Source organism: Sprattus sprattus (genome assembly GCF_963457725.1).
Source record: "Sprattus sprattus genome assembly, chromosome: 6".
NCBI classification, from domain to species: Eukaryota; Metazoa; Chordata; class Actinopteri; order Clupeiformes; family Clupeidae; genus Sprattus; species Sprattus sprattus.
The window spans coordinates 36,509,131-36,522,313 of NC_137925.1; positions in this window are offsets into that span (position 1 = coordinate 36,509,131).

Here is a 13,183-nt window from a genome sequence, read left to right on the forward strand (position 1 = left end):
ACTCTCTCTGTGTGTTTGCAGTGTGTAAACCTCCCTCCTTGGCTTCCACTAGAGACCAGCAGGTGTGAGGTCTGAGCTCTGATTGTTCACAGCTCTGGTTCCCTCCTCTAGTCTCCACTAGAGACCAGCAGGTGTGATATGTAGACTAATTTCGATGCTCAGCTGTTTGGTCCAATTCTGTATGATATCTCTCAGCAGAATTGTATCCAGGGCAGGCGCGCTGCATGCCTTCCTCCCACATTGCTGATCTTACAGCTCACAACTGGTTGGAGAATCTGCCTAGAGATTTATATCGTATATCGTTGTCTTAAATAACAGAATTAATTGCGGATATTAATATCGTTTCTTATTGGTGCATCACAGCAAAGGTAAGTTGTGATATAAGTGACGTCTACAGTTGAATGTAACGTTAATTACGTGTAATACAATTCCGATTGCTAGCTAGCGTCGACGTGTGTGGCTTTCTTAAATAATGCTATAGTGAAGGTACATTTTACTTGTTGGCTCCAACAGGTTGTCTGAGGTAATGATAACGTTCAGGAACTGGTAGGTACGGAGGGTATGGATATCGGAACAGAGCCATGGACATCACGGTCAAGTATAACGGGGTTAAAAGCAACAAAACCCAAACGTTTAAGACTGGGTTTCTTGTCATATAATATTTCCACAGGTAGTCGTGGAAGGTAGCGCTAAGTCTTTATATGCTCTGGTTAGTTTGTTCCACTTAGTGTTATAGCTTTAGTCGCTAACGGTTTATAGTTAAAAGGTTTCCCTGTGGTTCCGAAATATCAATCCCAAGTATAACTTTTATTGCTGTCTTTTACATGCGCTAAAACTACTGTGCATTAGATATTAGCAATGTCTTAGGTTTTATGTTTAGAACAGCCATAGAACAGAACAGCCATATAATGATCTAGTTTCTAAACAGCAATAGAACTCAAAACAAAATGCTATTCATCAAACAAATGCATTTTGTTAAAAGTAGTCGGCACAAATGAACTCTTTGCGAAATGAACGTATAGGCTACAACAAAGAATTTAAACAAATAGCCTTGCTATTGTTAATTAAATAAAGACATTAGCCTACATTAAATCTATGTATTTATGCATTCAAAGCTCGTAAAGTTTAATAACTTGAAAATACCCTTTCATGTCCTGACCATTTGATCTGTGAACACATTCCACGGAACGATTGAATGGCATCAATTATGTTTCTTAATGTCCCCCTTTGTTTACACGCCATTTTAGAGAAGTAGGTTGATCAAATTAGCAAATTCACCTACATTTGACCAGTAGCAGGGGCTAATTTCCATCCCTGACTGGTTATATAACATGGTTGATGTTTTTCATTAAGATCTTGTAATGGTGTACAGATAAGAGTATATCTGTCTGTGTGGGTAATGCTTTGATCTGAACATGTTGCTAGTTAATTGAGAGATTTTAGTCTACCTAAGGATGTGCACCAATTTTTTTTTTAATGCGGTTTGGCAGATTTGCATTTCATGTAACTTGCCATGTATCTTTGTCCCTTATTCACAGAAAAGAGAAGAGACGTCCTTCCTTCCTTCCTTCCTAAGAAAGTAAGTAATGTGATGTACTGTATCAAGAATGCATACACACCTTGGTATGTTTGCCGTTGTTTCACAATCCTGTGTTACTTGAAATGAGTACTTGATAAAATATTGTATGTTGGGTATTTTTGATGGCAATACACATTTGTAATGCCATATCAATATTTACTCCTACTGTATGCATACAATTGTTTATGTTTTAATTTGGTCAGTAGTGGTCATTACTGAACCTGTAACATTTTCTATGATCACATTTTCATATCAGCTGCAACTCTGTAGAAGGGCAATTTTGATGCGCTTACACATGTGGACACCAACGATCAACAGCAGATATGCTTGAAATAATAAACGGTGCATTAAATGACACAGTATTGGTCATCTGTGATACTCTGATCACTTAGGGCCTGATTTACTAACAGGATTGCGCCCATTTCTGGCGTAAAATAGCGGTCGTAAACATAAAAAGGTATTTACTAAGGGGGCGCATTTGAGTAGAGTCGCATATTAACGCTTTGAGGGTGTGTACCTGCAAACAGGTGGGATGGTTCGGAAACGTGGGTGGTAACGTAGGCGTGAAGCGCTATTTAATGGGAGGAGTGCGCCTAATGATGAACTGCGTGGTATTTACTAAACTGCCCGGCGAGCGCACATCTCTGATTTGCAGGCTAATTCTCCGCCTCATAAAAGCACGTCTTAACCAGGAAGTGCAGTTCCACTGAGTCTGAAAACGTTGATATGGCAGCAGCAAGGCAAAGCTATAGACCGAGACAGCGAACAGAAATATTTTTTTCAACTCGTATAATTCATATATTCATATATATGAAATTAAACTTTCCGAACGTAATTGGAGAAATTGATCGCACCCACATGCAAACAGTCCCACCTTCAATCCACGAACACGTTTACCGAAACAGAAAGCACACATATTCAATGAATGTCCAGGTCATATGTGATGCCAACATGACCATTACTTACGTGGTAGTGGTCTGTCCATGACAGTTTTATCTTCCGGAATAGTGCCATCTATCCATGATTGGAGAGGCCTGGCTACTTGGTAAATGTATTTGTTTCAGTGGGGATATATTGTAGTGAACCCATGTCCCTTGTAGAACGTATTAATCTCGCCATGTACACATCTATATTGTTATAATAGACAGTTTATGCATTAATGCCACCAATAGCATATTATTTGTAATCGTATTCTTTTAAACATCTCGCTGTAGGTGATGGCAGGCAAAACAACAATATAACCCATTGAATCAGGTTCAGTGATTGAGCGAACGTGAACCAATATATCTATCTCGCTATCTATTCGCTGAACCTTAGATTTTTCTTCCTCGACTCTCCATGGTGGCAGTAACTTGCTGGCAAGTTCTCCAGTCTTTTAACGGTGCGCTAAATAATGATTGCCCAGCGCGTATCTGGCTTGATAAATATCACGGAAAATGCGGGGAATCACTGTGCCTTAATGTGCGCCTGGCAAAGGCGCAGATTAAGATGCGTTCGCAAATCAATGTTAGTAAATCAGGCTCTTTAAAGGGCGGAGTAAGCACAGTTTGCCCAGCGCAGATCTGGCTTGATAAATACCATGGAAAATGCGCAAAAACACTGTGCGTTAATATGCAAACGCAGATTAAGCAGCGCTCGCATATTAGTAAATCAGGCCCTTAGTATCAATAAGCTTTTTTTGTCTATAAGGGATGTTCATTTATTTTATTATTGTACATTAACGCTCCCAATATTTTGTCCTGTTCTAGCTCGATTTGCTTGGAGATTCATGTTGGTCTGGACAAGTTAGCTCTTTGTCTAGTTTACTATATAATGTTTTGTACATTAAATGCTTATGAACATTTATAGCCATTGCTTGTTTTACAAAGTGTTTGAAACTGATATTGTATTTGTTCTGTTCTGTCTATTAGGCCTGTTCCAGGCCAATTGTATTGCAGCCTCTGTGCAAAAAAGTTTTCCCTGAGAATTAAGTGTAAGTCAACAAGGCATACACACACACCGTAATAAGCTATACTTACCAAAGTAAATATACTACAGCTAATGTAAGTGTGAACACCCAGCTGTTAATTGAAGATATTCGCCTACAGTAAATGCATGTATCTCGTTTCCAAGCAAGTTTAATAACTTGAAAATATTTTTTTTTGTCCTAACCATTTGAACTGTGAACACTTTCCACTGAACGATTGAATAGGGTCAATTATGTTTGTTAATTTCCCCCTTTGTTTACCTGCCATTTTGGAGGGGTAGGTTGATCAAATTTGCAAATTCACCTGCATTTGGCGAGTAGCGGGTGCTAATTTCCATCCCTGAACATCTGTGTGTGTGGGTAATGCTTTGTCATGAACATGTTGCTTGTTAATTGAGATATTTTAGTCAAACTAAGGATGTGCACCACATTTTTGGAATGAGGTTTTGCAGATTTGCATTTCAAGTAACTTGCCACATAAATATGTATTTTTGTCCCATGTATTTATGTTTTCACAGAAAAAAGAAGACCTCCTTTTTCAAGATCTCCTTTATCAAGACTTCCCACAGCAAGACTGTTTTATGTGTTGGCGACCTTTTGTGTGTCTTGGCGACCTCATATTGTAAATTGGCGACCTCAATTGTAGCTTGGCGACCTCTTATTCTGCATTATCATTCTGCATTACCATTGATATAAATCAGTTCTCATTGCTATTCATATTGTCTGTGTTCAACAGTGTGACATACATTTTCTGAACAGAGTTACATATATTCTGAAGTTGAGAAGTTCACTACATTTTTAAGTAGACTGTAAATAATCATACTGTATATTATTCTACTGCAAGCAATAAACTACATATAATACATTCAGTGTTATCAAATACATTTAGTTGCAGAAGTTGTCATTAAAGTTTGAAAGAATGGGTCGAAAGGAAAAGCGTTCTGAAGCACAGAAACGACGCTGGCGGTAGTTGGACCTCTCTGAAGTTGAAACACCAAGTCAGCCTTCGTTTACCCAGGATGAGTTGAGTGAGACACAAATGCAGGTAGATGAGGTACCTTGTGCAGCCCGCATGGAGATGGAGCGTAGTGAGAACGGCATCAGCTGTGTTCAAGCATCTCATAGCCAAGGTGATGCGAGGTATGGGTGTAACAGGAACAAGCAGTGCACTTGCAATTCACTGACATTTCTTGCTGTACTTCATGACCAAACTGTGCTGACCACCACTGATCTTGACTACATCTTGCAAAGAGGAAACTTGATGTATAGTAGTGTACAGGAAAGGTTGAGCAGTGGGGACCGCATTGCACCAGCTCACATAGCTTTTGATGAGCTTCCAGACAATGTAGAAATCCATGGACAGACCTATCATGTTGTTAAGAACCTGCCACGATATGGATATCTGAGACAAGTTGGACCTGATGGCACAGACTTCCTTAAGCTCTCCGAAAGACTGCTTTGTCTGTCTTCTGATGTAAGCCATGCATTGCTAACCATAGGTAGCCTTACAATTGCTGTATTTAGGGACAACAGTGGTAGATATGGCTTTTTTGATCCCCATTCTAGAACACCTGATGGATTCCATGCTGAGTATGGCACTGCTGTGATGTTGACCTTTGCTAACTTGAGTGATATGATTGGTCGACTGCTTGTATTCTGGGCCCTGGTGGAATCAGCTGCTGATGAATGGGTATATGAGCTCATGCCATTATTGTTCACATCTGAAAACCATAGACAACAGCCAAACTCCCTTGGTGCAAATGTACAGCATCTTGAGACTGGAGAGTATCAAGCGTCAGCTGTTTCACTGAATTTACTTAGTAAACGTAGCAAAATCTACAGACGTAGAATATTTGTGAAAGAACAAAACAAATTGTCGAGAAGGGGGAGAAAAACACAGTTTCAAAGCAGCAAAAGTATTATGAAAGGAACAAGGCAAAGAGGTTGGAGCATGAAAGAAACAGGTATGCAAACTGTATACAATACAAACGCCATAAGAAAACATATATAACAGAACGTTACACGCAACCTAACTTTAAATTGAGACAAAAATGATATGTTAACAGCCATTATTCCCATGATCTGAATTATCGTACAAAGCAGAAAGCATAAAACATCATCACTCCCATGATATGAATTTCAGATTGAGGCAACAGGCATCCATTTTTGAATGAAAAACAAACAACCACTAACAACCCCACTAATATCATCCACAGTACTCAACATTAGCACTTCAGCTCAATTAGCCTTTGCCATGCCTGCTGGTTTCATACCTGCCTGTGTGCCTGATGCGTTGTCACCCAACTCCTACTTCCCTTACTTCAGTGGCTCCTATTTGGCAGTGGCAGCTTTACTGAATGGAGGCAATGTGATGGCAACCTTTGTTGGAATGCTGACTGCCTGGATGAAGGAGCGTGGTAAATACATTCACTGAAACCTTTAGCACTTAGTGATATTATGAGACAACTCACTATTACAGGGTTGATGCTCTTCATAAACCTCAGTTATTCTAGGGAGGGGGGGGGGGGGGGGGGGTCCAGTTTCTCCTGCATCATCATCTCTGCTTTTGAAATGTCCTTCATCCAGGGGTTGAGATCAGTGAGGAGTCTACGATCTACCCTCAGCTCATCCAGGCTGCCCAGGCCCAGCTGAACACAGACCTGAGAGTCATCCCCACCGTGCTGGGTGAGCGGCACGCAACCTCCTCCCAGGGCCAGGGGTCCAACATCTCCCCCTGGAACCTCTCGCTGGGTCACGTGACCCCAGCCCTGTGCCGTGGAATCTTGGACAATCTCGTAAGCATGATGCCTTCGCAGAAGTTGCTGGAGGCGGGAGTGGAGAGGGTTGTGGCTAGTGGGAGCGCCCTTGGTTGGAATTAAGTGTTAAAGCAGGAAGTTGAGAAGGCTTTCCCACTGCCAGTTGTCTACGGGAAAGATGTAGACTCAGCAGTTGGAGTTGCTATGCTCTGCAGTGACGGTTTGAGTAGGAAACAATAAATAGCAGAAGCTACATTCACATTTGACATTTTGACAATTGTAATTAAGCAGTCTAAGAAAGCTAATTCTGTAGGGTTGTTTTAGGGTAAGTTTTTTTTTTAACTGATCAGGTTTCCTTAACAGATTTTAAATTAGTATTTTATGTTCTAAGAAGTTAAGTTGAATTGAGTAAGCACCAATTAGTTTTATATGTGTCATGATAATTGCATAAAATGTTTTTATATGATTATAGCTTAATTTCATATTTAAACAAACATTATTTTAACTTAAATATAGGCATGCCCATGATGTCTCAATAGTCTATGTGACTATCACAGCACCAATCACATAGTGATACGGCAATATATTATATCATGTGTAATGGGATTACAATGTACAGTGTAAAATGCTTTTCTGATGTATAAACTCAATGAACATATAACTAAATCATGAAAATATGTGTAGTTTAAAATAAAAGTCTTGCACAATATTGTATTTAGACGTGTGATCGGTACAAATGTTACAGCAAAAACAAAATCACTTCACCACATTTGATCAACAAAGCCTTTACGATGGCATGGGCGGTGCTACTTTCATTTCTGCATGTGCACACTGGCATACAGGCATGCACCTTCATATGCATCGGAGACGGCTTCATGACCACAGCCCTCAGCAGTGAGCCGTGTGAATCATCAGACAGGAAGCTCCAACAATATGAGGATATAAAAAGAGAACATCTGCAAAAGGAAACTCATTTAAGCAAGACTCTGTTACATCTAACTAAGATAACTAGGAACAGTTAAATCACAGGAACCAGGTTCTCCTCACCTCAGGTAAAACTTCAACATTGATATGCTAAATACGTTTGAATTGTAATATGTTCATGTTGACAATACAAGGGTTTTTTTGTTGGTAAGGTCTAATGATGTTTTTATTAGACTTCACTAAGCTCGAAAGAACCTGATAAAAGAGAACCATATGATTTGTCAATACATACATTCACAGACAAGCCCAATTGCAGTTTGTTTTGCAGTAACTGGAATAAACAAACATAATACAGCTGGTCTGTGAATATTTAAGTACTTGAGAGTGCATGAATAGCATGGTTTGTGTCTTCAAAGTGCTGAAGCGTCATCGGCGGTAGAGATCAATACAGCACATACTTACAGGCTTTTAGTCATCTCTGGAGATAACTCTCCATATCACCATTAGCCTAATTTCTCCTCAGTGTCTAAAGCCTGTTGTCCTTAAGTGTCTTGTCCTTTGTGTTAGGAGGCACCATGAGCATTGTATGGATATTGAGAATGGTACCTCCATATTTCTTTCTGACTCAATATGTAAATACAATACAATTGCAATAATTTGAAGTAGTTTTGTGGTGTTATTTTCATTTAGCATCTGATACATTTTGTGGTTAACACGCATTGTTTTGGTTTGTTCAACAGCACCTAAATGGTATAACAGACCACCCATAGCCATAATTTAGAAAAAACATTATTAGAAATAATAGCTTGTCAGCCACCTTCCCCAATTGTCTGATCATGTGCTACGATCATGGCAGGCATGACTTGTCACGAGATCCCCTAGGAGAGTGTCAAGTTTGAATCACTGGCCACTTCTTCCCTTTGCCCAAGCCATCTGTAATGACACATCATTCCCATGTGATTTTTGTTGAACCTTCGGTGAAACGTTATGGTTTTGACAGGCTGACACTAGAGACTGTTATTGCAGGAGAAAGACACTTTGAATAAATGCTTTGTCTGTGCTCTGTGGTTAACATCACAAGACTAAGCACATGGGGTAACCAAGACTGATTCTCAGACTGTGAAGCCGCACCAACAATTGTAATCATTCAACATCACCCCAAATATCCTGGGAGCAGTGTTCATTTCTTTTGCAAATATAACAGCAGTCAAGAGAAGGGCAATCACTAAATATATTATGATGTAAGCTGGAATCAAAACCATTATCCATAAAACCAAAAGCATATTACATCTCAGTTATCTGCTCCTCGTAAAATCAACCTTAATGTCTCTGACTGAAACACGAAAGAGGCAAATTTACTTAGCGGGCTTAAGGTGCAATAAAGCAGGTGTTGATTCATGTGGAATACCTGCAGTGAGTCATACAACTCAGATCAGCATTAACCTGTTTGTGTTGTGAGAGTGCAGGCTCAACAAATCGGCAGAAAACCACTTTTTACAGTTAGCTATTGGTCTAGCTTCGCTATGTACAGGAACCTGGTTCTATTTTGAGTTCCGCATTTCTGATAGATAGGACAGGGAATGTTCTTGTTGAATCCTAAGCATAGGACCAACACATATATGTGTCCTCAGCAGTGAAGACAACTTCTTTGTAGCCAGACTCTGCTGCATGGACAGCATGTAACAGCATGCGAGTGTCAGCTTCTTCCTGGGAAGATTTAAGCTCTGTTACCTCCTCCATTATTTCTTTGTTGAGTTTGAAGCAGACTTCATCACATGACATTCAACGCCTTGTTCTGGCGTTTTTCTCTGTGTTTGGGTTCCTTCCATTCATCGACCAATAATTGGATTAGACTTGCTTTGATGGAGGAACTGCAGAGCAGTTTACTCCATTGTTAGCTGTTAGATGTTGTAGACATCATAGACAACATCAATGAGTTGTTTCTTGGCTCCATCATGGAGGACCTTGGCTGGGGCTGATTCTGCCAGCTGTGTGAAAGTCTTGTCATCCCCTTTCCTCTGCTACACCAAGCTCATCCCGTGGATGATGGTTGTTGATGGTTCTGGGATAACGTCTACAGGGGCAACGCTTTTCTCCAGCTCTCTCGCTACAGCAGCTCCACCAAAATTATATAACCGTCAAGATGATATTAGCACATGTGCCATTTGGGGAAATTTGTGAAAACTGTAATATAGCCCAAAAATATGAAAAGCTGCTTTTTTGCAAGGGTTATCATATATTAATATACTTATATCAGTCCTACAAACAACTTAGTATAGGTAAAGGGTTGCCCCTTCAGATGGTACTAATATGTTGTCTGGCCCATGGACTAAGGGCCTGATTTACTAATATGCGAGCGCTGCTTAATCTGCGTTCGCATATTAACGCACGGTGTTTTTGCGCATTTTCTGTGGTATTTATCAAGCCAGATCTGCGCTGGGCAAACTGAGCTTACTCCACCCTTTAAAGAGCCTGATTTACTAAGATTGATTTGCGAACGCATCTTAATCTGCGCCTTTGCCAGGCGCACATTAACGCACAGTGATTCCCCGCATCTTCCGTGATATTTATCAAGCCAGATACGCACTGGGCAATCATTATTTAGCGCACCGTTAAAAGACTGGAGAACTTGCCAGCAAGTTACTGCCACCATGGAGATTCGAGGAATGGGGACATGGGTTCACTACAATATATCCCCACTGAAACAAATACATTTACCAAGTAGCCTGCAGGCCTCTCCAAAATCACCGTTGCTCAAATCCTGGATAGATGGCACTATTCCGGAAGATAAAACTGTCATGGACAGACCACTACCACGTAAGTCATGGTCATGTTGGCATCACATATGACCTGGACATTCATTGAATATGTGTGCTTTCTGTTTTGGTAAACGTATTCGTGGATTGAAGGTGGGACTGTTTGTATGTGGGTGCGATCAATTTCTCCAATTACGTTCGGAAAGTTTAATTTCATATATGAATATATGAATTATACGAGTTGAAAAAAGTATCTAATGTCTGTCTATAACTTTGCCTTGCTGCTGCCATATCAACGTTTTCAGACTCAGTGGAAATGCGCTTAGGCTACTGGTTAAGACGTGCTTTTATGAGGCGGAGAATTAGCCTGCAAATCAGAGATGTGCGCTCGCCGGGCAGTTTAGTAAATACCAGAGCTAAGGTCTTGTCTGCGAACGGGTACAATTCGCATGTGCGAGAGTCGCCGTTCGCTTCACGCGAATCAGGCACAATTCGCTTCACGCGAATCAGGCACAATTCGAGTGGGCGAGAGTCGCCACTTTGTGAATGAAGCGCGCTTCACTTAGGACGCGAACTGTAAAGACGACAACTCATTCAAAGACAAAACAAATAGCTACACGTAACCTATAAACGTTGTTGAGACTTTTATTAAAGATCTTACTCATTCTCGTGGTCGGTAACAACAACAATAACAAAACAGAGACAAATAGCCACACGGTCAAGCAATGTAATTTATTACGTTCTACGAATCCAACTGATACAAACATGTAGCCTACTGTTCGGGTAATAATCTACAGCAACTCTTGACTTCTATTGAAAGAGATTTAGAAATCCTCAAAACCTGGTTTGATGTTAATAGATTGTCACTCAATAGAAAAATAAAAAACTAATTCATGGTCTTTGGAAATCGAAAAGGAAATAGGTAAGGACATTCAATTAAAAATAAGTGATGCTGAACGAGTGACCGAGATAACATTTCTAGGAGTGGTCATTGACCATAAATTAACATGGAAACCACATGTTTATTATATCAAAGGAAAGATCTCTAAGATGATAGCAATTTTGTACAAATCAAGAAGCATGTTAAACTATAAGGCCTTACATATTATTTACTGTTCACTTATACTTCCCTACATATCATATTGTGTGGAAGTCTGGGGATTGGCATATAAAACAACTGTCAATGAAATCATTATTTTACAAAAACGAGCCATAAGGATAATAAATAAGGTTGATTATTATGCACCCACTAACCCATTGTTTGAACCATTGTTTATGAAATCATTTGTTATGAAATTAAATGATCTGGTATATTATAAAATAATGCAAATAATGTATCGAGCTAAATCAAACCAACTCCCAGTCAGCATACAAAGGTTTTTCTCATTTCAAGAGACAAAATATAATCTCAGAGATGTTTGTAAATTTACTGTATTTACCAAATGCCAAAAAAGAAATTAAAAGGAGATGTATATCTGTTGTTGGAATTTCATTATGGAATGATGCTAACATAATCTTAAGAAAGTGTAAGACATTTTTTGTTTTCAAAGGGATGGTAGCTAAAGCCATTCTTGAGGGCTACAAGTATCCATAATGTATGCAGGATTTTGTGCTGTTTATTTGGGATCTTGCTTCATTGCTCTTCTTGTGACTATCTTTTTGGAGGCAATTCTTTTGTTTGTTTTTTTTATTTCCATTACATGTATTACTTTTAAAAAAAATGCATATGTTGATGGGTAGCTTAAATTGGTCAAACAGGACCGGCTTAAATACAAGCATTATGCTTCAGCTTGTGCCTTTTCAGTCACTTTGAATGTAATATTATTTGTGTTGAACTTGTTTGTTGTTACTGTGTGTGACTGAATAAAAACATATATCAATATATCAATATCAACTTACATTACCACTGCACACTCACAACCTTACAGATAATGTATTGTACTAGCATTTTTATTTAGTATGATATGACAGAGCAAGATATATGGGGTATGAGCAGTTGTAACATTGGCAGCAATAGTTGGTCATTAGATATGATACAGTAACAGGTAGCAATAGAAGTTATGAATGAGGTAAGAGACATGATAAGATATAAGTACAATGAATATGAGGTAAGAGTCATGATATGATATAAATACAATGCAACGGAATCTAACCAGAAGAACCATAGCAGAAGAGTGTAGAGTATTCTGCATAGTGGTAATATAAAAATAAATAGATGGGATATATACAGTATGATATGACAGTACAAGATATATGGGCTATGAGCAGTAGTAACATTGGCAGCAATAGTTGGTCATTAATGCAGATATGATACAGGTACAGGTGAAGGTAGCAAGAGAGGTTATGAATGAGGTAAGAGACATGATAAGATATATAAGTACAATGAATATGAGGTAAGAGTCATGATATGATAGCCTATAAGTACAATGAATATGAGGTAAGAGGCACGATATGACATAAATACAATGAATAGGGACAACAATTTTAAATAAGTAGATATAGATATGAATACACTATAAAATGTTAAGTGGCTGAAAAAAAAATACCAATTCAACACCCACAAGGTAGTTTACACAGCACCAGGTTAGAACCATCAAGGCGGCTCCTGGCCTTTTGTCTAGGTTGATGGGCCATCAGACCTGGTTCCTGGCTTTTTTGTGTCTTGGAACCAGAGCTATTACACTCTGATTGTTTGTTTTTGAAATAAATGACATGACATGACATTTGTCTCTGTTTTGTTACCGACTTTTAACCACGAGTAAAATCTTTAAGAGTCTCAACAACGTATATGTCTCATATGCGCCCGTCTCTGTGCAATTCAGATCGCGTGTCTTTGTATATGCGCCCGTCTCTGTGCAATTCAGATTGCGTCAAGTGAAGCGCGCTTCATTCACAAAGTGGCGAGTCTCGTCCACTCGCGGAGTGCCAAATCGCGTGAAGCGAAGTGGCGACTCTCGCCCACTCGAATTGTGCCTGATTCGCGTGAAGCGAATTGTGCCTGATTCGCGTGAAGCGAATGGCGACTCTCACGCAGGCGAATTGTACCAATTCCCAGCTTTGGCCTTACCTGAATACCACGCAGTTCATCATTAGGCGCACTCCTCCCATTAAATAGCGCCTCACGCCTATGTTACCACCCACGTTTCCGAACCATCCCACCTGTTTGCAGGTACACACCCTCAAAGCGTTAATATGCGACTCT